The sequence below is a fragment of the Felis catus genome, chromosome B3 (assembly GCF_018350175.1).
Source record: "Felis catus isolate Fca126 chromosome B3, F.catus_Fca126_mat1.0, whole genome shotgun sequence".
NCBI classification, from domain to species: Eukaryota; Metazoa; Chordata; class Mammalia; order Carnivora; family Felidae; genus Felis; species Felis catus.
The window spans coordinates 12,304,848-12,329,566 of NC_058373.1; the positions used below are offsets into that span (position 1 = coordinate 12,304,848).

The 24,719-nt window shown below is 46.6% G+C and overlaps 1 long non-coding RNA gene across 12 annotated transcripts; it reads left to right on the forward strand.

Moving 5' to 3' along the window:
- The first annotated feature begins 5,317 nt into the window (after nucleotides 1–5,317).
- Nucleotides 5,318–16,772, forward strand: LOC102902533. Of its 12 annotated transcripts, XR_006598890.1 has the most exons (5): nucleotides 6,143–11,012; nucleotides 12,663–12,754; nucleotides 13,074–13,117; nucleotides 13,325–13,677; nucleotides 15,851–16,772. It is a non-coding gene; the product is annotated as an uncharacterized LOC102902533 (long non-coding RNA). The 12 variants fall into 12 exon arrangements; XR_006598891.1 differs by having other exon boundaries at nucleotides 5,318–11,012; nucleotides 12,663–13,677; nucleotides 15,851–15,949; nucleotides 16,060–16,772; XR_006598895.1 differs by having other exon boundaries at nucleotides 5,319–11,012; nucleotides 12,663–13,606; nucleotides 15,851–15,949; nucleotides 16,060–16,772.
- The last annotated feature ends 7,947 nt before the right edge of the window (nucleotides 16,773–24,719 follow it).

The following is a 24,719-nucleotide window of genomic DNA, read 5'->3' on the forward strand; positions in this document are numbered from 1 at the left end:
GTTTCCAGATAACAGCCCTGTCTCTGTTCCAGTAACGTTGGGTAGTAACAGGGCTACAGTGAGCTGGTTCCAATAAAACCCATGCCACCCAAGCTTCATCTTGTCCAATCTTTGGTGCACAAGGACAATTGCTGATTGGACAGTGTTTTGTACTCTAGGAAGAGCAAAAGAGAATGGAGTTGAGGATACACCCTTACGTAGCTCACAGCAAATGTCGCAGAGACACTTATGAAGGGAGTGGTCATTCCTAAAACCTCCTCCAGCCTGGCACCTTCTCTCTGTCACCTGCTAATTTGAAGGTGGGGCATTGCTCCCTGGCTTGGGTCAGTCCCTCCAGGGGCACCCATTTTCTATAGACCGACCCCCCACCCCACTCCCTCTTCCTCACAATTAGACTGTGGACCCTTCAGGGGCAGGGACTGCTTTTTAACCCACTACCCGTCCTTGCACATGGCCCATAATGAGTACGCGGTAGATGTTGGTGGGAGGAAAATGCTTCGCAAAATTCCACAAGTGTTGGCTTTGAAGCTCTGGCTTTTTGCCTCAGAGCACGCGCATTTTTAACCATAAAGTGTGATTATGAAGGGCAGCACTAGACCCAGACCTTGACATACAGTGTTGACGTGTTCTGCCCCCCAGAGGTGTCTCCGAGAATCCCCGCGTGGAGGAAGGGGGGCCCGCTGAGTCCCCACAGGGAAGCCTTCTCAGTCTGAGCATTAGGTGCAAGAGGAGCCTGGAGACCATCAAGATGCCAAAGTCTCTAACTTCCATTACAGGACAAGGGACCTACAGTTTCTAGGATTTTCATGTTTGTTTGTTTGTTTGTTTGTTTTTCTCAGAGACTCAGACAAGAATGCCACTTCCAATATACCCTGGAGTATTTGCACCCGTCTACGTACGGTGCAAAGGAAGAGCCAGTCTGGTGAGCTCCTTCCTTCCCAAACTCTCCACGGACACCCTTGGTCTCATCTCCTTCTGCTGGACTCCAGCTCCAGCAGGTCCAAGGGCTCCCAAAGGAAGAACGGTGTCGGTGAAAATAAAATAAAACTAGAATAAAAAACTGGAAAATAAAAAACTAAAACTACAATAAAAATGGACACAGACAACAGCAGTGTGTTGAACTGGCCGATTTATCGCAGTGAACATGGCATTATATATGCTAGTGATTTCCTTGTAGCATCCGTCAACGATGTTTTCCTAACATTACCTAATTTTGAAAATGTTCCTATGTATGAGCGACCTTTAAGAAATAACATGGTGATTTCCCCCTAACTTTCCCGCGTACCCTTTGATTATAGATTAATTTCTTGCATTATTCCATTATGCGTCTGCGTTTATCTATAATCTACAAAGCATTTGCTTTGCTGTTCTTGTGAAAGGCCCTCCATTTCTCAACACCTCAAGTGGAACAGTTACAGGGACATGACCTCCTAACCACATGAGGCCAGAAGAACAATGTGTTTGCCTCGGCCCGAGGTGCCCGAAAGGGGCTGAAAAAGCCTTAGAAACCCATGCCTCATACGTTCTGAGACAGACCACGCACCTAGGAACCAATGAACCATTCTGTAGCTTAACCGACTAGGTTCAGTCATCATCTGGAATGCCTCTGCGGGGGACAGGTGGGCCTAGGGGTTGAAGTCACCTGTGCCCAGAGATACACTCCTTAGTTGCCGGAGTGGGGCTTTCAAATCCATAGGTCTCTCCTTTACGGGCCCTCTTTGCTGGCAAATGTATGAGGCCCTCCTTCCTGTAAGTAGAGGAGTCTCCATAGGGGATGGCGAGGGCTAAACGTAAGGCCGCACAATTTCTTGCGGAGCCTTATTTTTTTCTCTAATGGTTCTTTTCCCAGGGGGCCTGCCGAGTGCAATTCCGCAACAGACGATACCCCAGGTACTTTTTTTTTTTTTTTTTAATTTTTTTTTTTCAACGTTTATTTATTTTTGGGACAGAGAGAGACAGAGCATGAACGGGCGAGGGGCAGAGAGAGAGGGAGACACAGAATGGAAACAGGCTCCAGGCTCTGAGCCATCAGCCCAGAGCCCGACGCGGGGCTCGAACTCACGGACCGCGAGATCGTGACCTGGCTGAAGTCGGACGCCTAACCGACTGCGCCACCCAGGCGCCCCATGGTCTCTCCTTTACGGGCCCTCTTTGCTGGCAAATGTATGAGGCCCTCCTTCCTGTAAGTAGAGGAGTCTCCATAGGGGATGGCGAGGGCTAAACGTAAGGCCGCACAATTTCTTGCGGAGCCTTATTTTTTTCTCTAATGGTTCTTTTCCCAGGGGGCCTGCCGAGTGCAATTCCGCAACAGACGATACCCCAGGTACTTTTAAGGCCAAATTGCCTAAAAACGGGATGACAAGAAGCTTCGCTGTCGGCGGGCCGCCCTGCGGTCACCAATCCGTCCACAGCCCGGGCCCTGCCACTCAGGCTGGGTGGCTCGGCTGCCGGCACCCTTCCTTCATTCAGAGGGTGATAAGAGACACAGTGTGGTGTCCAGCCCATCAGGAGAGAAAAACAATCCTGAGAGACGTGTATGTGGAGTGCTTGGAGGAAAGCAGCCTGGGTTCTCTTCTGGAAAGGCCTCCGCAGGTGCCTGACTCTGGGGGAGCAAGACTCCGAAGGCTAGACCTCCTCCCCCAGGGCTCAGCAGGGACACCTCGAGCTGAGCTCGGATTGTCTGCTCACAGCCAGTAGCGGCTTCTGCTACTTGCTCTGGGGCTTCCTCTTCATGTGCTTGGACATACTTCTAGAGAACCCTCCCTCCAAGGGGGCAGGAGGAAGGCTCTAGCTATTGAGTGTTTTATGACGAGATGCTGGAGGTGATATATCCAGCATTGGCCCACTGAAGCCCGGGCTTGATAAGAGGACCAACGCACAATCAAAGTCAAGTTTATCGGAAAAGACACAAAAGAACCCACCCCCAAGATATTTTGCCTTGGAAAGAGCAGCTCATGAACAGAGGAGGTGGGGCCGGCGTGCGTCCCTGCAGAGTTGGGACTCATCCAGGAGCACCTCCTTCCAGGTCACTTCATTCTACCTCTACCTTCCCCTGTCGGCTCCGGGAGAGGTGGCTGAGCCTTTGTTCACGGGCTTCAAACACTTCAGGATTGTGTCCTTTCTCTTCCTTCCCATCCCGTTTCAGGCAAAGGGGAGCACTACCAATCCATGGGATAAAAACACTCCAACAGATTGAGAGGAGCGCCCACTCTACCCCCCTCTGCCCCCCCCCCCCCACCCCTGCCGGGGTATTTCTGCTCAGGAGGTGAAAATATTTACGTGAGTTTACAATTCTGACTCTGTCCACGTGCATGCGTATTCCCATGTTAAAGGCCACACACTTTTTTTTTTTAATTTTTTTTTCAACGTTTTTATTTATTTTTGGGACAGAGAGAGACAGAGCATGAACGGGGGAGGGGCAGAGAGAGAGGGAGACACAGAATCAGAAACAGGCTCCAGGCTCTGAGCCATCAGCCCAGAGCCTGACGCAGGGCTCGAACTCACGGACCGCGACATCGTGACCTGGCTGAAGTCGGACGCTTAACCGACTGTGCCACCCAGGCGCCCTGGCCGCACACTTTTCAAAATAAAAAATGGTACTTAGTCCATGGCACGTGCTCAGAAAGCAAGTGTTTGATTTGCTAAACTAAGCCCCACTCAGGTTTTTAGCTGCAGCGGGTAGACTTAAAATGTGAATCCGGCCCCGGCCTCGCTCCTTAAAATAAGCCAGTTTGTCTACAGCTGTGGGGAGCACGTTTGAGTCTCCCCAGAGGCCCCTCCGTGAATTCTCACAAGGCGTGGTGCTTCGTCAACGTTTGTGGAGGGTGGTGCGAGGCACTGAAGATTTTTTCTGGAGTCTCTGGGGAGATTTATTTCAACTTGACAGAGAGAAGCATGCAACATTTAGATATAATAACAGAAATTATATGACAGCCTCCATCGGGTTGCTGAAATTCTCGTTGTGCCCTGGGCGGCCAACACATAAATGGGTTTTGAAAGAAGATTGAGAAGGAAGGAATGTCAAAAGCAAGGACCCAGAGCCTTCTAGAAGAAGCGGTTGGGCCCGGCTCTGCCCTGGCACGAAACGTCATGATGCCCAAGGCTGAATATTTCTTGGGGCAGGGAGGCCTGGGTGGGGTGTGGATGTACGCCAAGGAAAATGAGAGTGATGAACAGGCATCACTATCATTCTTTTTTGGTTCACAGCATCTCATGAAAGCAGAGGAAAAGGGAGGGGAGGAGAAGGAAGGGGAAGGGACTCATCCAACAGATGCAGGGAGAGACAAAACCCCAGCCATCGCGGGGTGGGGGTGACAACCCGCCCTTCTCTGGATTCTCAGGGTCAGGGAAGGCCTGTGACTTGGAAGGAGTTTTCTGGGTGGAGAAAAGGGGTTGGGATCTGAAAGATGGGGGTCCTCTGCCCGGCGGGAGGAAGGCAGGGGGGCAAAGGCCCGTGCCCAGGGTGTGGTGCCGATCGGCGTCATCCCGGCGATAGGGTGGAGCCTTCTCTTTCTCTGCCTCGTGCCCACCTCTCCCTGCCCCTTCCCCTCCCCTTGGGGCTCAGCGGCCATTCACCTCAACAACTCAAACGTCATGGAGAGAGGCGGGTGCAGGGGTTCAGGGAAGACAGCCATGGAGAGGGATGCAGGCCGGGTCCTCCCACGCCCGGCCTGGCCTCCCTGACTTTGCTGGGCACAGCAGCAGCCACCTTGCAGCCTCCCCTGGGGGACAGGGAAGGGGGAGGAGGACCCTTCGGATCAATTCTATATTCCTTCAATGAAGGCTGGGGGCCGTGCTGCATTTCCTTGAGCCTCACAACTGCGTCCAGTTCATTCTGGAGTTAACACAGAGTGGGGCCAGTGCCCATGTGGGAAGGGTCAGGACCAAGGAACAGAGCGCCTCTGTGTCTCCTTCTGGAACAGCTAAACCATTTCGGTTCTGAAGGTTCTCTTGTTCTCACACTTTTGGGGACCAAAGGCCAGCCAGGAACCAGGCAGGACGCCTGGTTTGGAAAGGGCCCTGGTTGCTTTAGGGGACCTTAGGACTTCGCTGCTAATGGACACACCATCCATGGAGCTTCTGTGAAGCTGCTGGTATGTGTCAGCTGGAGGAAGTGAGCTGAGGACTTGTTGGATTTGGGGGACTCCCAAATTCTGTCCCGATGGACAGAATCTCAGAGTGATGTGTATGGGCCTGGGCTGCGTGGGACTGGGGACCAGAGAGCCACCGGAGAGCTTGTCCTAAGAAGCTCTGGCAGGTGACGGGGGGGGGGGTAGGGGGTCGTGGTGCATAGTTTTGGGGATGTCAGAGCTGACTGGTAAGTAGCAGCGAGTAGGAGGGCCCAGGGCCGGGAGTTTCCAGAAGGCTGTGTCTAGCACCTGTGTTTTTCCTCCACAGGCTATCACGCCTGTATTTGTCAGATTCTCTTTTTCAAACCACTGCTAATCCACTCTCCCTCCCTCATCAGCCCATTTGAGAAGGGCCGGGATGGTGGTTGTAATGTTCATGTTGCCTACAGTCAATGTGGAGTGGCCAAGGCATTCGTTCTCTGATAGATGTGACAACTTTATCTTCCAGATGAATTTCGGCATGAAGTTTTCAAGTCTTACAATGGACGCCGCTGAGTATTTAGTATCGCCGACCCGCGTGATATTTGGACGCCTTTACCTCATTACAAGTGACTGCAATAGCTCTCCAATTTTTCCTGCTTCTCTTTTTTCCCTTTGATAATTTTGAGGCCTTTTTTGCTTTAAGCGAATCACTTTGAGGATGGGTAAATCATCCACTGTTTATTATCTTTCGTTACAAACGTAGGGGTGGAACTCAGCCACTATATTATCCAACTGTTTCATTAAGCATATAGGAATGCAATTATTTTTGCGGAAATAAATCTTAGTTTACTCTCTTCTGGGGCCGACGTATTTAGAGCAAGCATGTTGTGACATGGGCTAGAAGGTAGTTTCTAGTCTTCATTCTGTCCCTTTATGACTTTTGGCAAGCCACTTAACGACTGTAAGACTTAGTTCCTTATTTGCAAATTGGATGGCAATCCGAGGATGGCAATCCGTGTCCTTTACCTGGATACATAGACTTGGGTTGGAGAATTATGCACATAGACCCACGTCCACAACAAAGTTTCTGTGCCTGAGATGCCTGGTGTGTGTGTGTGTGTGTTTTCTCTTCCATAATTGATGCCTAGGGAACAAGCATAGGGATTCCCTACTACTGATGGATTATGGAGCCCGACCCCCTTGCTTATGAATATACATACACTCATCTTTTCCTAGGATGTGCATTATTGGACCTTGTGTATTTGCCTCCTGCAAAGGTCTTGCCAATGGCTGCCTGTGTTTTTGCCTTCGGCATCAAGACCAGAACCATTCAACATGAACTCCCAACATAAAAATTCTACCTGCCCTTTATGAGCGTTCGTGGTTTGGCCCATGCCTGCCTCTCCAGCCTCATTTCTCCCAGGCCTCTCTGAGCTCCTGCCCCCTGCCCCACTGTGGGCATTTTAGATCTGCCACGTTTCTTCTCTGCACTTAGACATTTCTCCTGAAGTTCCTTCTGCCTAGAGCACCATTGCCCTCCCTCTCCTCACACCCTTTTCAACTAGGTAATTCCTACTCATCTTTCAGGTTCCACCTTCATTGTTCTTAGAGAAGCCCTATACCTACATTACATTGGGGCTTAAAGCTCTCCAAGTGCCATGAACTGTGCCTTTAAGATACGTAACACAGAGAGGTATTATAGAGTTGCTTGTAATCTCCATGAGGCAGGGGCTGTCCTTCTGTTCACTATTATACTCCTCAAGTCCAGCACACGATAGGCACCCAATAAGTATTTGTTGAATGACCGAATGAGTGAATGAATGAATGAATGAATGAGTGGGTTTAGTATTTGGAACTTGTGTTTGTGCCTCTAGAGAGGATGCCTCTGGACCTGAGGTTATCCCGATTCCGAATGAACATGCTTTGGAAAGCTCTAGAGTCGGAAGCAGCCATGGTCCCTGCTTGTGGAGCAAAGAGTCTGTTAGCCATTGGCTGCAGAAAAGACTCTGAGCCTTGTCTTTTCCAGGACAGGCCCCCAGCAGAGCCATACGGAGTGGCCAGTTTGCCTTCTGGCCCATTAGTGTCTTTGGGTTCCCACCCCTACAATGTGCCCCGGACCCTCAGATCTTCTTCCATATCTTGGCAGCCTCCTATGCCTGCATTTCTGTTCTGTTCTGTCTCCAGAAACCTTTTCCATCCCTGGCTGTGGGGCCTCAGGGGACCTTATGCTCTCTGAGCTCCTCTTTAAGGTGTCTGTATCCTTCCCTGGACTGTGAATTCTGCCCTGCTCTGGGTCTTGGCTCCAACGGTTGCCTTCAACTGCCGTCAGAATGTTCTATCCTTAAAATTCTCAGGGGTTGGTGCCTGCCCTCTGCAGCTAGGTGGACTCCAAGGCTTTGAGCCCAAAGTCCAGGCTTTCACCTTGACGGTTGGCTCAGCCTTCAGTAACCACACAGCCATGCATGGCGATTCGATTTTCTAACCAAATTCTTACTCAACTTTTTCAAGGCAGTCATGGCTGCCTGCCTGAGCCCTCTGGCGTGGTTTCACAACCTCACTGGACTCTCCCTGCCTTAGCTGAAAAGAACCCTCTCGTGGGAACTTTGGCAGACCCAGCTGAGGGAAATTGGGGGCCAAAGCACTTCCCGTCGCCTCACATGGTCCAGCCCCTGCAAGGCAACTCTGACCCCAGGCTGCAGCAGCCCTTGGTTGCAACTGTCCCAAAGCAGCGTCTACTCCTAAGACTGGAACCACATCGGCCTCTCTATCCCAGGGCTGGGGCCACACCTTGAGGAGGAGGGAAGGCCATGTTCATGGCTCAAAGAGACAGTGCAAAGGTGTCATTTAGAGTGGCTTCCCCTTGGTCACAAACGTGTTTATCTTTAAGAAATATGAGCTTGTCTTCCCTACCCCTTAAATCCTTCAGGCTTGGCCGTCTTTCTTCTGAGGTTCTATCTCAGCTGTGCAAGTTGGGGCTTCCTCTCTTATTTGATTGTGTCTTTAATAAAACCCTGGGCTGAAGGCCCATCTGATCTGAGTTGGCTTTGGGCCCTGGGTCTTAGTCTGGCCACTCTTGGTGCTCCTGGGACAGGGCATAGTGTGCTCCTCTCTCATTCATGCATTCATTCATCCATTCGTTCATTTGATATCTGTTGAACTCCTGTGTGCCAGGCACTGGCTAGGTCCTGGGGATACCAAAAGTGTCAGGCAAATAGAAACGGGTGCTGATCGTTAGAGGACACCTTGTCTAACGAAGGGGGCTCTTGGATGTGGGGAGGTATGTGAGTGAGCCATGCAAGCTGGGGATAAAAGTCAAGAGGCTGTGAGAACTTGTAGATCGGGTTTGAAATTTTCGTGTTTTGTCCTAGAAGCCTCAGGGAACCATGGAAAGATTTTAAGCAGCGGAGAGAAATGGTCACATTTGGGTTTTTGAAAAAAGACCCTAGCTGCTGTGTGGTTTTTGGGAAAAGACCCCAGCTTCTAACACCAGTTAGAAGGGGGAGGGGAGTGGGGATCGGTCAGGGAACCCATCAGGCAATGCCAGTGTCTAGGATTGGAGGGGCTTGGGGAGAAGGGGTTGAGGACGTAACCCACGTGGAGGAGGATGGCAGACCGCGGGTGTAGATTGCAGAGGCAGTTGACCAACACTGAAGGCAGACACTGGAGCAGGGACACAGCTGCCAGGCGCGGAGCGTATTGAGTTGAGGTGCCTTTGAAAGGAGGCGATATTCAGGTCAAGAGCTCATGGGAGAGGTGTGGCCTATAGATAGCCATTGGTGAATTATTTGCCATAGGTAGTTACTCCATAGGAATGGTGGAACTTGCCAGGGAGACGGACTAGAAAAGCGAGGGTGCCTTGGGGTCAGGGAGGTGCATCTGTCCAAGGAGGTTGAGGGAGAATGGCCAGAGAAGTAGGAGGGATGCCAGGGAGTGGTAGGGTCACAATAGCCTTGAAGGAGTGTCTCTGTGTTTCTCCACGACCGTTTGCCTTAATCACAAACGCATCTCCTTCATCCCGCATGTTAGATGTAGGGAGCAGGGGGCAAACTAGTCTGGTGCTAATGCCCTCTGGAAAGGGCATGTGGGCCCTCAGCCTGGGCAGGAGGGCCAAGGAGGATTCTGGAAAACTCCATGAGATTAGGTGGCAACGGCAGGCACATCAGAGAGTTGGGGACAGGCATGGAGAAGCTTGTGGCAGTTCAAGGCTGGGTGGGAGAATTTTCTCTGTCTACAGGTCCATGGACTGTGAGTTCAGGGACATTATAAAGAAAGAGAACAAGGAGACCAAGGGACAGGAGATGCGGGGTCTCTTTGGAGGTTGTGGGGACTAACAAGCTCGATTTGGGAGAGGTAGTGAGAGGGAAGAGCAAGGCCAGTTCTGACCACTGGCTTCCAAGAAGGCCAGCTTCCATGGCCTGTTGGGTCTTGAGATAGAAGCTATTTCCCGCCCCTTGCCATATGGGCATGTTTCTTGGAGAAGCAAGGAGTAAGAGTTTGTCAAGGTAAGAGAACAATCAGAGGGGAGAAGAAGATCACATAAGGGAAACCAGTGAGGATCTGAAAGGGAACAGGCCAGTACTCCAGGACTGTTGTTCCAAATTTATTCAGGCACCGGGAACATTTCTAAAGCCCCTCTAGCCTTTGTTAGAGCTGCTCAAAGCATATGGGGCATGCCTAGCGCCCAGAGAAAAGGGGCAATGGAGAGGCAGCCTGAAAGAAGCAGGGAGGGTCAGCGTGGGCCACAGGTTAAGACGACTTCAGCAGATAGAGGCAACCATCAGATCCTCTCCACCACTCTCTGGGCCAGCATACCACAGCTAGCACGGACAGGCTCCTTCACTCCTCACCAAAGCACTGGGTCTGGCTGCCATCTTGTGTCTGGCTATTTCAGACAGCCCCCAAATGGAGTCCCTGACAGTAAAGCCTTACCACAGAAAGAGCAGTCCTGCCAAAGTGCAGGCTTAAGTCCATGGACAGGGAAGAAAGAGTACTTTCAGACCCCCTTTGGAGTGTGGCTTCCTCATGACTTCCAAGGCAAGACATACATTGGGACAAAGAAATATGTTTTCAGGGGGAAACAGGAGACTCAGTGTGGGTACCAGAGATGGCCACCATGACCCTGAAGGGAAAATTTTGGAGTTGTTCTCCCAAGGATGGGGGGCAGGGGGCAGGCAATGCTTGCACTTCCAGCCCTCAATTTCCCCACTTGTAGAATGGAGGGTAATGGAGGAGTCTACCTGAGAGAAATGTTGAGGATTTTACGAGTTAATTTTTATATAGAATACTTAGAACAGCCAGACACATCACAAATGATAGTAAATACTATCACGATTTCATGAGACATTGTCCATTTACATGAAATTCTTGGACTTTGTGGGCACATACCACATTTCCTACCGATGTGACTCTACACTGCTCGAAAAGTAGGCATTCCAGTTTAATGATTTAATAGTAATGAGGAGACTCAATTCCAGAATTAAATATTGGGATCATTTTGAAGAAATTTTCCACGAATGCTTATTAGAGTGGAAAGAATACAGAGTCAGGTGTCAGAAGACCACAGATATTTGTTCTAGCATCTTCCATATGCTAGACTTCAACGGCCACTGTGATAGAAATGGTACTTGCATTAACAGAGCTGATGACTCAGTTGGGGAGACAAAAGTTTTAAAAAAGTTACAAATTAGGATTAGTGCCACCAAGGGGAAAATCCCCAAGGGGAAGAATAACAGAGAAGGCATCTAACTTTAGGTCATGAAGATCTTCTCTGAGAAGTTGACATGAAGCCAACTTTTGGCCACTCAAAAGTGGTTATGGAGGTATCTGGGAGTTGGGGGGGGGGGTATTCTGGGTTAGAAAATGATTTCCTTTCCCAATCTTAGGCAATCCTGTGAGCACCAATTTCTACATTTGTAAAATGAAGATAAGCCTACCTATCCAACCGACCACAACAGAGCTGAGGTGAGGATACAATGAAATGATGTGAAAGAATTTTGTTAAGCACAGACAGATGCACAAAGAATCTAGGAGGGAAGAACTCACTGATAATTTCCTTTCACTTTTTCTATCCATTCAATTTGGTTTCTGTGTCTAACACGACTGTAGTATACGAGGTCTGTCCGGGAGGGGCAGTGGCTAAAGACTATGTTGAGAATACGTGACCTCGGCGTCATGAAGAGCAGTGCAAGGCGAGAGGGGTGTGGAAGGGACACAAAGGTGATTCTCTGGAGAGAAGATGGCTGAGCTGAGCTGTAGGAGACGAGTGGGGGAGACTCCAGTTTTTTGTAAAGCTTAAAAGCTGGAGAAATTTTAGTGTGGGGTAGTTGGTACATATTTCAGTGTTCAGTAGACACAAACCCTTCTGGGACCCATCCTCGGGGAAGGGCATAGTCAACGTTATTTAATCTTTGCCAAGCTTCGCCATGAAGTTCTGGAAATAGGCAGACATGCTTTTCCCGGGGTACTCAGAGCTGTGACTTCCATCCAGTAGTTAATGATCAAATGTTGGATGCATTGAAGGACACTCCAAGATGGGAGGCATCCAGGGAGAGCACTGCCAGGTTACCCTGCAATTTCTGGGCTATAAAGGAGTCTGGGAGATGGGGATGAAAACTATCTGTGGGTTAGCAAAAAACCATCTTATTCCACACTCACAGTGAAGCAGGACAAGTGCTACAGATGAGTGAATCCAGGAACTTCCGTACTCTGGGGAGGAGGTATACCCCTGGGCTGGACGGTGGGGCATCAGACATTGCCATGGTTCCTCTTTTAATATGAAACCCATGGAAGATGCTGTGCTGCTCATTATATCATAGTGTCACTGCTGGGCATTGGCGACCACCCAGCCTGTGTCTACAGTTTCCAGGTGGAGTTTTCTGATTGTTATTGTATTGGTGATCTTGAGAAAATTTAAGGGGAAATAAACATCAACCGGTTGAAGATGTTGCCTAAATAGGACTTGGCAGGATCATGTCCCGATAAAGACATTTTCTCAGCTACTCTTTCAAAAGACAAAAGCGCCAAAACAAACATTCTAGTGGAGGGGCTCTCAGATGCCCTTCAGTTGAGAGGGGAACCCTCTGGAAGGGAAGGAAATGGTGGGGGGGGGGTGGGGAGAGGGTCTTTTTCTTCCAGGAAGGGAAGGTCAGAAGGAGAAGGGACTGACGTTTGTGACACCATAGGGTTCTGTTTGTGGCTATTCCTTGCAGAGTCTGGGCCCCATGTTCAAGGGCACTTCCACAAAGGTCCATGGAAAACCCCTCAAGCTAAAAGCGACTTTGACTTTTGGAACTGAAAATGTTAACTTTTATGAATGGCCTTGTGTAGGTAAAGAGGAGGGACTAAGGAAGGCATTTGGAAGAGAAAAGTATAGAAGGGGCCAAAAGAAACTAAGGGCTCTGAACAAGAAGGGGAGCTGGGTCAAGGGAAGGAAACCAAACTTATTCAGTATTAGTGGAAACGACAGAATGGCAAAAGAAATCAGGAGGAGAAACTGGGAGGCCAGTTCAGAGTTGCTTGGGCTTGTAGGGGAGCATTGTGCAGGGACAGGGGGCCGGACATGAAGGGTCTAACCATTTCCTGTCTTTCACTTGTCTCTTTCTGCACTAACAGCCACCTGTCAGCAGTGCGTGGGCAGACTCCCGACTCCACAAGAATGGAAGGAACTCAAGGCGTCTCATGGAAGGAAGACCTCACATTGCCAGGTTGTCAGTCCTCCCCGAATGGATCTCTGCCTTTGACCCAATTCCGATGAAAATCGCAGTGAGAGCTTTGTGCACTTGGAATGGTATTTCTAATACGTACTTGGAAGACTTCATTTTGGAGAAACAAAAACTCCCGTGTGCGTGCGCGCACACACACTCTAAGATTAGCAAGTAAAAGCTTGCGTCGTTAGATTCTGAAACGCACTTTAAATTTGAAATCTTTTGAACGGTAAGAAGCTAGTGGCCAAAGAGGCCAACGGTAAAGAATACAAAGCCCAGATGTGGGTTTATTTTTGCCTTATCTGTCATTTCCATTTAGGACTGTGAGTACAATAGATGCGTCGCTGTTTGGGGCAAAGCAAGGTAAGTGCCCCCCATTCATTGCCATTGTGACACAAAGACCAGGGTGAGGGCACCACCAGCCAAGAGCGCCATCGTTTCACATCATGTCATGTTGTGTTCAGCGGCTTAGCGATCTTCCTTTTGGGTCTTTACTACTTTTTATAGCTGGAAGCCTGAGACCTGTGAGTTCTGTGTTTGCCGACTCGGTGTTCTTGGTTTTCTTTAAAGGTGTGAAGACAAAGGCGAAGGAGGGCAGCGTGAGGCCTCGAACATCCCGCAGAGCCGGGGCAAGCGAATGCCGTGTCTCCACATTCACTCGCAGCTTCTGAAAATGGTTTTCCTGTTTTCTGAAATTCATCTGCGCTCTCTCTACCCCCGCCCCCCACCAGCCTGGCCACCCTGTAGATTATAAACGAAGGCCCGTATCCTTCAGTATATTGAGTCGGTGATTTCACTGAATGAACGTGGCATTCCAAGTCAGCGAGTAAGTGTACGCCGGAGGACGTGCAGGTGCATGCCATGTTGCTATCTGGGCGACAACATTCCGGGAAGTGGGTGTCGCAAATGAAAAGGAACAACAGGTGAATTGGCTGCCCGAAGTGGGTCAGTTTTTATACCTCTTCCTCTGTCCAGTAATTAGCGTCAGTAAACGTGCAATAACTAGAAATTGTCGTCTTGATGCCCTCTTTGGTTTTAAAACAGTTTGAAGAGGTTACATTTCATTTTCAAGATAATATTCAATTTCAGAAAAATATTGCATAATGACCATAATTATGTATATTTGCCCTTCACCCCCCAACCCCCCCCAAGAAAAACAACCTCTACATCTTAAAGAATCACGCCATGTTCACCTCTGAAACTAACACAAAGAACTCCAAGGGGTCAGATGGAATGACAGAATGAAGGAAGTCCGATTCTGATCCTTTGACTGTAATCATTGTGCTATGGTTGTGTCTTTTGGGTCTATTGTTTAAAGCTCAAACTCAGAGAAACGTAGGGCAGGGGACTGGAGAGCCCAACTGTGCCCAAAGCAAGCTCCAATGATTCTGAATCATTATCAACGAGACTGCGAAATGCTGTCGATGAATCCATGGTTATGTAGACCTAATATTTATTTGTCTTTGTGTGTACGTGTGTGTGTGTGCATGTGTGAGTCTGTGAGCGTGTGTGACCTCCTGCCTGCTCCCCAACTCCCCAGTATGCGCCTAGTCCCAGCATTTGCCAATCTACAGTGTGCAGATTTTCCTTAATCACGTCTGTGGCTGAGGTTAGGTTAAGTCCAGTAGCTCCCAGGGCACTTCCTAGCTTGTGGAAGGTTCTTTGGACCTGTATTTCTACGGTGCTGATGGGAAGAATGAAAAATTTATGTTCATCAAGCTTAGCTCCCTGAGGTTTGTGTTTCGGACTCTCCCACAGAATTTACTGTGAGGGAGCCTCTTTCCTTCTTTTCTTTTCCTTTCCTTTCCTTCCCTTCCCTTCCCTTCCCTTCCCTTCCCTTCCCTTTTCTTTTCTTCTTCTTCTTCTTTATTTTCTTTTTTTTTAAATTTTATTATTTTTTTCTTTGTTTATTTTCGAGAGAGAGAGAGACAGAGCACAAGTGGGGAAGCGGGGGAGGGGCAGAGAGAGAAGGAGACACAGAATCTGAGACAGACTCCAGGTTCTGAGCTGTCAGCACAGAACCCGACGTGGGGCTCGAACCCACAAACCGTGAGCTCATGACCTGAGCCGAAGTTGGATGCTCAGCCAACTGAGCCACCCAGACGCCCCTTGAGGGATCTTATTTCTATGTCACATCTCACAGCTGCTTACCCTGTCCTGTCTTTGCTGGCTTCCCCGGGCTCCTGTTTCCTGGGAGTTTCAGTGCCATACTGGAGCAACCAGATGAACAGAGGTTGTGAGTGAGAGTATGGTGATGCCTGCCTCAAGGGCATCCATTGTGCAGAAGAGAGACAGCCGCCTACCGTTTTGTTTGGATGGATCCCAACTCTCTGAATGGGTAGACTTGCAGGGGGTGGGCTAAATGTTTTCCTTTTTTTTTTTTTTTAAGACAATAAAGCAGCATTATTTCATATGGTTGGAAAATACAGCGGCTTTGGTTGTTTTCATTGAAACCAACCTAAGTTGGCAGAAGTTTCTAAATGCCGCTCCGTTTACCTAAAGATTGCCTCTCAGTCATAGTGCATATATGTCTCCATGTTCAGCTTTACCTGTTTGAGGACAACAGGGGAACGGAAGTTCTGGGTGCCTGGTCAAATCATTTTCTTGAACCGTAATTTACGTTAGTGCCTCTGCTGGGGAGAAGCTGGAAGGGGTAAGGCTAAGAGGGACTTTATGTCTCGTCACGGCTCTGCAGGCAACAAATAAGATGGCACCTGAGAACATTACCCCTCAGTGTGCTCACAGAGGGTGGTACAACCCCAGTCCAGTGAGTCAATGCCTTTAACGGAGGGCCTTTCCCTGGAACATGGCTGACATCGGTACCCTTCAGGGATGCTGTTTCTATGTCTATAATGTCCCGTTGTTGTTGGCTTTAAGGTGAAGGTTTTACATACAGGGGTCTATTTGCTTAGAAGCTGGAGGTTGCATGATTTGGGATAAGCCAACTGGGCTGACAGAACTTACCTCTACCTTTAGGTGGATGCTTGAGTTACACTGGGTATGAGCACACTGGGAAAATGACCCCAGCTGCCTTGGGTCTCTGCCCACAGGGTATGAAAGAAACTCAGGCTATTCATTTTTTTTTTTTTTCTCTAGAAAAAAATATGTTTACAAATGTGAGCTCTGAAGAAAGGAGACTTTGGTAGCCCGTGGAGGCCACTGTGTTCCAGGACCTCAGATGGCCTTCAGCGTGAAGTAAGCCTTAACTGAAGAGCTTCACTTCTGCCCAGCCAGGACACTTTCAGCTTGTCTCTCAGTCTCCGGGGAAGTAATCTTGTTTAATGTCCTGTATTTTTCTCTCACAGCCTCTTGTCCATTGGGTGACAGGAAAAACACCAACTTGGGTTTTGCGTTATTTACTTTCTAAGATCCTAATTAAACTCCATCTGGTGCTGTTTATGGAAGGGAAGAGGCCTCTGATAAGCACAGCTGGGGAGAAGATTTCCCAGGGCTGCTGTCCCGTGATTTTGCTCACTTGCTCCCAGCACAGAGGCCCCTCAGTGGAAGGAAACCCGAAGACCAGATATCTGTTCAGAATTTCATCAAGTCCCCGGATTTGAGTGGAGATAGATGCATGACATGGTATGGAACTGGAGACCCCAGAAGATTCTGGAGAGTCTAGAACTCACTGCCTTTAAAGGCCCACCTGTCTTTCCCTTTCAACTCCATGCCAATGCTCATTCATGGCCCAACTGAAGAGACAAAAGGAAAATTAAGCTACTTGTGATCAGAATGTTGGGTCTTTAGATTGGGGAGGGACCAGAGAAGACATTCCACCCAATATCCTATTTTTCATAGACTGATCTAAAGTCTATTTACCCCCATGACACGCTTGTGTGTGATCAACACTGGCCTGCCGATAAAGTGTCAGAAATTATTGTAAAGGACAATAGTTTCCTTCCTCGATGGCCAGGGATATGTGGGGCTAGGATCAGAACTCTGGGTCTTTAAAAACTATCCTATTTTTTTTAAACATATAAACTGGATAAAAGTTATAAATAAACCAGAGTTCTTATTTTCTCTGTGGTGAATTCTCCTACCTGGGCCTGGAGGCAGAGTCTGTGCCGTGGCCACATTTCTGCTCCTCCCGGGGTCCGTGGAACTGTGTTCTGTGACGGGCGAGGTCCCTAGGAACCCAGGCAGCCATTCAGACAACCTTGACATTTGATGGGATGCGGTCATGAGTGTTCTCTGTGGAAGAAGGTGCTTACCTGGCGATGTGGGAGCAGAGTGCCGCTGAAAAGCTCATGTGGTGAGGAAGCTGGGCATCCACTTCCAGTCAGTAACGGCTTATAAGATGCTTCTGTACCTCTTTCATGAGGCATGTGGCAATTCCAGAGGCGAGGTTACCTGACAGTCTTATAAATATGAGGGTAAGGGGGAAACAGTGTGTGAATGTGGGAGCTAGAGGTGGTGGGGGGCATAGGAAGGACATAACTCGGGGAACATAGAAGCTCAGAAGGCTCTGTGGTCAAGAAGCATCTGGGGGGGATGCTGGGGACCATTAAGGGCCTAGGGCTTCTTGGAGGGGGGACAGTTACAATGTAAAGTGATCTGAGCCCTCCGTCTGAGCATCAAACACATCATTCTCAAAGCAACGATATGACACGTCCTCCCTTCACCTCACTTCCTGGCACAACTTTCACAGGGACCCTTTCTATTTCTGGTTGAGGCATGAAGACAATAGGCTGTGTGTGTGCGTGTGTGTGTGTGTGTTGAAGCTGAAATATCAATTCAAACTGACTGCTATAAATTTAGGAGATCAATTGTGATCTGTGCAATATTTAAGAAAAAACTAAATATCTAAAACATACAGGTACGTATTCAAAAACGTATAGGAAATAAAGAGAAAACAGCTCACAAGAACAAAATCAATGAAACTCAAAAGAACATAGTATTGGAGTAGACAAATATAAGGCATACAGAAATCAAAGAGAGGGGTGCCTGTCGGTTAAGCGGTCTGACTTTAGGTCAGGTCATGATCTCACGGTTTGCGAGTTTGAGTCCGGCACTGGGCTCTGTGCTGTCAGCATGGAGCCTGCTTTGGATCTTCTGTCCCCCTCTCTCTGCCCCTCCCCCGCTGGCTTGCTCATTCTCTCTCTCAAAAATAACTAAACATTAAAAAAAAAATCAAAGAGAAAAATGGCAGAAGTCCTCTTTAGTAATTACAGGCAATGTGTTAAACTTTCCAAAATTCAGTGAGTGACAGAATGGAAGGGAAACACCAAGATCCAACTTTATCTTGTCTACATATAATTTGCTTTAGATGTAACGTTGAGAAAAGGTGAAAATGAAAGTATGAGAAAAGATGTTCTAGGTAAGGAGTGAAATAGAAGAGAGATGTGAGGTCTATAATAATTGAAAAAATTTGACTGGAAGTCAAAAACTCTTACAATAGACAAAGAAGGATATAAGGTATTGGTAAGGGTAAATTACCAAAAATACATACACGTATGTAAAACATTTGAAAACATGCATGAAAGTTACCCCCCAAATGGGGGGTGGGCACCTGGTTGGCTAAGTCAGAGGAGCATTTATGACTCTTGATCTCAGGCTCGTGAGATCGAGCTCCATGTTGGGTGGAGAGATTACTTAAAAACAAACAAGTAAACTTTAGGAAAAAAAAAAGTCCTCCAAATATAAGAGCAAATATCAATTGAATTGAAAGAGAAATTGTTGCATGCTAATATTCGAAGACTTCAAGAGCCCAATATCAAATGGGGAGCACATCACATCAAAATCAATAAGGAAAAGTGGACAAGCATAGCAGTAAATGTATCTAATAGCCAAAAAAAAAAAAAAAAAAGACTTTTGAAGGCAATTTTTTTGAGAATTTTTCTTGAAAAGAGCTTTGCTGAGGACACTTTACTTCCTCATACAGAGCAAGAAGCGTGTGTGTGTGTGTGTGTGTGTGTGTGTGGTGTTGATCACTTCAGGTCAACAAAAACGTGTAAAAAAAGTTACACATGTCACTTTCAGTAAGAACCACAGTGGCTGGTGCCTGACTCCTATTTTGAGTAAAAGACAGGAAACGAACCAGGCAGGTGTGGGTGAAGGTGGCTGTTTTGCCTGCATAGCGTTTCCAGAGTGCGTTGGGGCAAAGAAGGTTGTTTTTGTGCACCAGTGGTGGGCCCTGTGTGAAACCAGATGTGAGGTTATCTAAGGACCCGTTTGGAAGGACTCACTGTGAAGGCAACTGGAACTCCGTGGGGAGAGGCTGAAGGGGGTGCTGGCTTCCGGGGGACCACAGGAGTAAGGGGTCATCTGAAGAAGCCAAGCCTCTGAGCACATAAAAGAAAGCGATGGTTTCTGATGATCCGGAGGTGGGTTCTAAAGGATGGTGAAAGTGTCCCATCAGGTAGAAATAGCAGCCACGTTCAGAACACCACAGTGCCGGGGGGCAGTAAGAACTTTCCTTATTTCTCCCTCTGTTTCATCCAGCCAACCCTGGAGGGGTCAGCACTGCGTGTATTTGCAGAGGGAGAGGTGAACGGGGAAGAGGGGAGGAGCAGAGCTCACACCATTGTCCTGTCCACGGGTCTCTGCCTCCCTGCAGGCCCTGGCTGGGGGTCCTGGGGGACAGGGGTCAATATGGAAGAAGACTGAACCGTAAAGTATGCTATGACATGACATTTTAACTTCTGGACTGAGAAGGTTCTATGACAAAGCGACCACAGGACTCCGTGTTTCTTAAGAGTGACCACAAAAGTCATGGGAAGGCTGGCTTTTCTTGGTGGAACGGTGTAAAAGGACCCTTGATGACAGCACTAGTATGAGAACTGAGTACAGTTCATTTGTAATTGAGTCCAATTTCAGATCTTGCCAAATGAGCTTACACACGTTGATGACATTCTAAGTCCAAATCTGGCTCACCGTGAGCTTGGGAAGACCGTGGCAAAGTTCACCGAGGAAGAAAGAAAAAGTGCAGGACAGAATAACAACAGGCGCAGCTTACCTTGCCAGAGGGTGAATCAAATCCTAATATTTACGGGAACTCACGGGCTTACTGCAAAGACCCAGGGATGGGCTGGTGAACCAACACGGATAGTTCAGGACAGATAACCGTCTATGTGACAGTTAAGGATATACAGATCACGGCACAAACCGGAAACAAATTGCTCACCGTTGAGTGCCAAGACAAATGGTTGCCTATTTTGAAAAACATAAATTTGGATCTTTCAGAAAAATCAAAAGATTAAATAGATAAATATAAATAATGAAGCTATAAAGTATATGGGACAAAAAAAACCCCTGGAGAATTATTATTTTGTTTTGGATCACTTAATATGAAGCAATGATATAGTAGATACAAAGGAAAAGGATGTTAAAATGCACTTCATTGAATTCTCTTTGTCAGGGTGCCTGGGGGGCTCAGTCGGTTAAGCCTCTGACTCTTGATTTCGGCTCAGGTCCCGATCTCATGGTTCGTGAGACCTAGCGCTGCGTCAGGCTCAGCGTTGACAGTGCAGAGGCTGCTTGGGATTCTCTCTCTCCCTCTATCTCTGTCCTTCCCCCACTCTCTCTCTCTCCCTCCCTCAAAATAAATAAATAAAAAACTTAAAAAAAAAGAAATATCTTTGCCAAACCCGCTAGAGTCAAAATTAAGAATCTGGTGATATTTGGGTTCCTGCCAGGATGATGAACGAGGCATTTGGAACGGCTCCGTCGCTGAAAACAGCTAGAAATATTGGAGCAAATGTATTTTTTAAAATCCCCAGATGCGTCCATGATGACACACAATATAAAGAACATGAAGGCAAAAATACAATGAATGTAGTGTCTTTGAAGAGTTAAGATCCTAAGTCAGGTGTTGGCTTAGGCCATTACTTGCATGGTTTCCAAAGTCATGGGTAGGACTCAATGCCCAACATCTATGCAGGTTGCAGGTTTGAATAGGAGATGCCCTCCGTGCAATTGTGATTCTAAAGAAATTATCCTTTTAAGGGCAAACCAGAAAAACCCACCTCCCACATCTGCAAGGGACTGCAAAAATAACCATTGGACGTTGGACATAACACTTGGAATCGAATTGAGGAGCTGGGACTTTCCCTGAGAAATTGTAACAAACTTCACCGTTTGCCTGTTTGCTGCCCCCGACGCCTGCCACCTGACAGGTCTATAGAGTCTCAGTTTGAGAAGTTAGCTTAAGTGATTCTGGACTGGAAATTTCCATACATGTCTGGCAGAAGCAAACGCTGATTCCATCTGGAAGAATTTATCCTCCCTCTCAATTAAATTCTGGAAGAAAATCAGGAGCTCACAATAAAAAAAAAATTACAAGACACACGCAGAAACAAACTACCTTGAGTGAAAGCCAGCAGACACAGAAACATCGGATTCTTGAAGATTTCAGATATGGAAGTTATCGGATGCAGAAAAACACATCTGTTAAGTAAGTTTCAAAATGCAAAAGAACAACCTGAAACTGAATACAGGACAAAGAGATTTGTAAAAGAATCGGATATTCCAGAAATTAAAAATAACTGAAATTTGAAACTCAAGGGTTAGATATTTTTGCGTGCAGTCAGAATTGAGTGACAGGTACCAGATTTTTATACTTTTGCTTTAAACAACTAGAAAAGGAGGCCAAACATAAGAAACACGAGTTTTTAGACATTGGGCAGCAGGCAGACAAGGACCTCTCAGCACTCAACAAGGATTAGAATAATTTGGTTCCCATTAAGCAGAGTGGAAAGCCCTCATAACATATGAGACGTCAGAATAATCCTCAAAAGGGTATCACCTTAATAACGGATCTAAATTAATACCACACTAGGGGCTCCTGGGTGGCTTAGTCGGTTGAGCGTCCGACTCTTGATTTTGGCTCGGGTCATGATCTCATGCATGATTCGTGAGTTCGAGTCCTCAGTTGGGCTCTGCACTGACAGTGTAGAGCCTGCTTGAGATACTCTCTCTCTTTCTCTCTCTCCGTCCCCCCACCCCTCTCGAAAATATATAAACAGTTAAAAAAAGAATGCAAAAGAAGGCAGGGAAAAAATTTAAAAAGAGACAAAAAGAAGACAGAATGAGTAGAAAACGAATGACAAGATGACAGATTTAAGCCCAGCTATATTAATAATTACATGAGCTGTAAATGATATAAACAGTGCAATCAAAAGACAGATAGTTACGGATGAACAAAAGGAACGCTTGATTATCTGCCGCATGTGAGAAACACACCTTAACATAATGATACAGATAGTTTACAAGCAAAAGGATGAAAACATACATCCTGTGCAAACACTAATCAAACTACTACCATTGGCATGTTAATATCAGCCAAAGTAAAATTCAGAACAAGGAATGTCACCAGTGATAAAAAGGGCCATTTTCATACTGATCAGGATGATACAACAGCCCCAAACGTGCATGCTCATGAGAACAGAGCTTCAAAATATGCTACCCAAAAACTATTAGAACTGAAAGGAGAAGTAGACAAATCCATGATTCCTGTCGGTGATTTCAGCACTAATATTTCAGGAATTGAATGAACAAGTTGCCAGGACATCAGTAAGGGTATGGAAGACTTGAACAACCCCAACAACCAATGTGCTCCAACTGATATTTACAAATCGCCCAAACTGGAAAGACACACATTCATTTCAAGTGTACGAGGCACATTCACCAACATGGACCATAACACTGAACAAAACACGTCTCGATAAATGTAAGGTATCGAAGTCGCACGAAGTGCGTTTTCTGCCTACAAAACATGAACCCACAAAGAAGAAACAGAGACAGGTCTGAAGAAAATTCCCCAATGTTTGGAAAGTAAACAAAATCATTCTAAATAAACCATGGGTCAAGGACAAAGTCACAAGGGAAATTTGAACTCGTTTTGAAGGGACTGAAGAGAAAAAAAGATACCATATCAAAATTTGGGGTGTGCAGCTGAAACAATGGTTAGAGAGAGACATGTGGCATTGCATATTTACTGTTACGAACTGAACTGTGTCTCTTCCCCTCGTCCCCCTCTCGTTCCTATGTTGAAATCCTAATCTCCTGTACCTCTGAATTTGAAGTTGGAGAGTGTCTTTAAAGAGGTAAGTAAGTTAAAATGAGGCCATTAGAGTGGGCTCCAACCCAATAGGATTGGCGTCCCTATAAGAAGAGGCGATAGGACACAGACACACACAGAAGGAAGACACATGGGGAGAAGATGGCCAGTTGCAAGCCAAGGAGAGAGGCCTCAGATGGAACCGACCCTGCTGATACCTTGATCTTGATCTTCCAGCCTCCAGAATTGTGAGAAAATAAATTTCAGTTGCTTATGCTGCTTACTCTCTGGTGCCTTGTTGTGGTGGCCCTTGCAAATTCATATACTTATTAGAAAAGAATTTAAGTTCCCAAGTCAAAAATCTACAGATCCACCTTATGAAAATAGACCTATATAGAGGGGTGGCTCAGTTGGTCAAGCTTCCGACTTCAGCTCAGGTCATGATCTCAGGTTCGTGAGTTCGAGCCCCACATCAGACGTTTTGTTGTCAGTGCAGAGCCCATCAGATACTCTGTCTCCCTCTCTCTCTGTACCTCTTTCACCCGTGCTCAATCTCTCTCTCTCTCTCTCTCTCTCTCTCTCTCTCTCTCTCGCTCTCTCTCAAAAATAAATAAACATTTAAAAACAATTAAAACAAAGAAAATGGAATAAAAGGGAAGCAGGAATCTATAAAATAGAAAAACAGGAGAGAAAAATCAATAAACCCCAAATCTGGTTCTTTGAAAAGGGAAATAAAACTGATAAATCTAAGTCAGTTAACCCAAAAGCTGGTTCTCTGAAAGCAGTAATAAAACTGATAGGACATGAGCCAGGGTGATCAAGAGGCAAAATTAAAAACTCGAGTGAATGTCTGGGTTGATAAAGCACTGACAGGGATCCTAAGAGTACAAGGATGATAAGAATACCGTGAACAACATTATGCCGATATTTGCAACAAGTTAGATGAAACGGACAAATTCTTAGAAAGACAGACTACCAGAGCTCACTGAAGAAGAAATAAATAACTCGAAGAGCTTTCTATCTACTAAGTGATTCTAATTTATGGTGAAAAACCTTCCTACAGAGAGGGGCTTCTCAGTTTACTTTAGCAAACAATTCTACACCACCTCTTCCCAGCAAATAGAAGAGGAGGGTACATCCCCTCACTCACTTTATAAGTTCAGCCTGACCTTGAGACCAAAACAACACAAATCCATTTCAAGAAAAGCAAGCTACAGACTGATTCACCTCGCAGACAAGGAGGCAAAGTTAATTAACAAATTAACAAATTTTAGCAAATCAAATTTAACAACATATAAACAGAATGAGAGATCATTACCAAGTGGAGTTCATGCCAAGAATACATGAGTGGTTTAACATTCACAAAACATTGTAGTTTACCATATTAACAGAGCAAAAAAAAAAAAATCATCTTGATAGATCCTGAAAAAAATTGATACAGTTTAATATATATTCATCATAACAATTCTTAGGAAACTAGGAATAGAAGAGAACTTCCTCGACATGATAAGGGACGTGTATAATAAAATCCCTATAGCTCACATCATACTTAATGGTGAAAGAGTGAATGCTTCTTTTTCTAAGACCGGTAACTAGGTAAGGCTATTCTTTTCCATTGTCCCTTGTATTCAGTATTATTCTGGAGGTCCTAGTCAGTGCAGTCCAGGCAAAGCAAGGAAATAAAAGGTATACGGATGGAAAATAAAGGAATAAGACTGTCTTTATTCACAGAGAGCATAACTGTTTATGTAGAAAATCCTAGGGAACTTACAGAGCTATGACTAGCATTAATAGGTGAATTTGGCAAAAGGTCTCGGAACCAAAAGAATCCGTTGTGCTTCTACATACTAGCAAGACACTCAGAAATGGAAATTTTAAAAATATCATTAAAAAAAATATCATTTAAAATATTATCAATACCAGGGCGCCTGGGTGGCGCAGTCGGTTAAGCATCTGACTTCAGCCAGG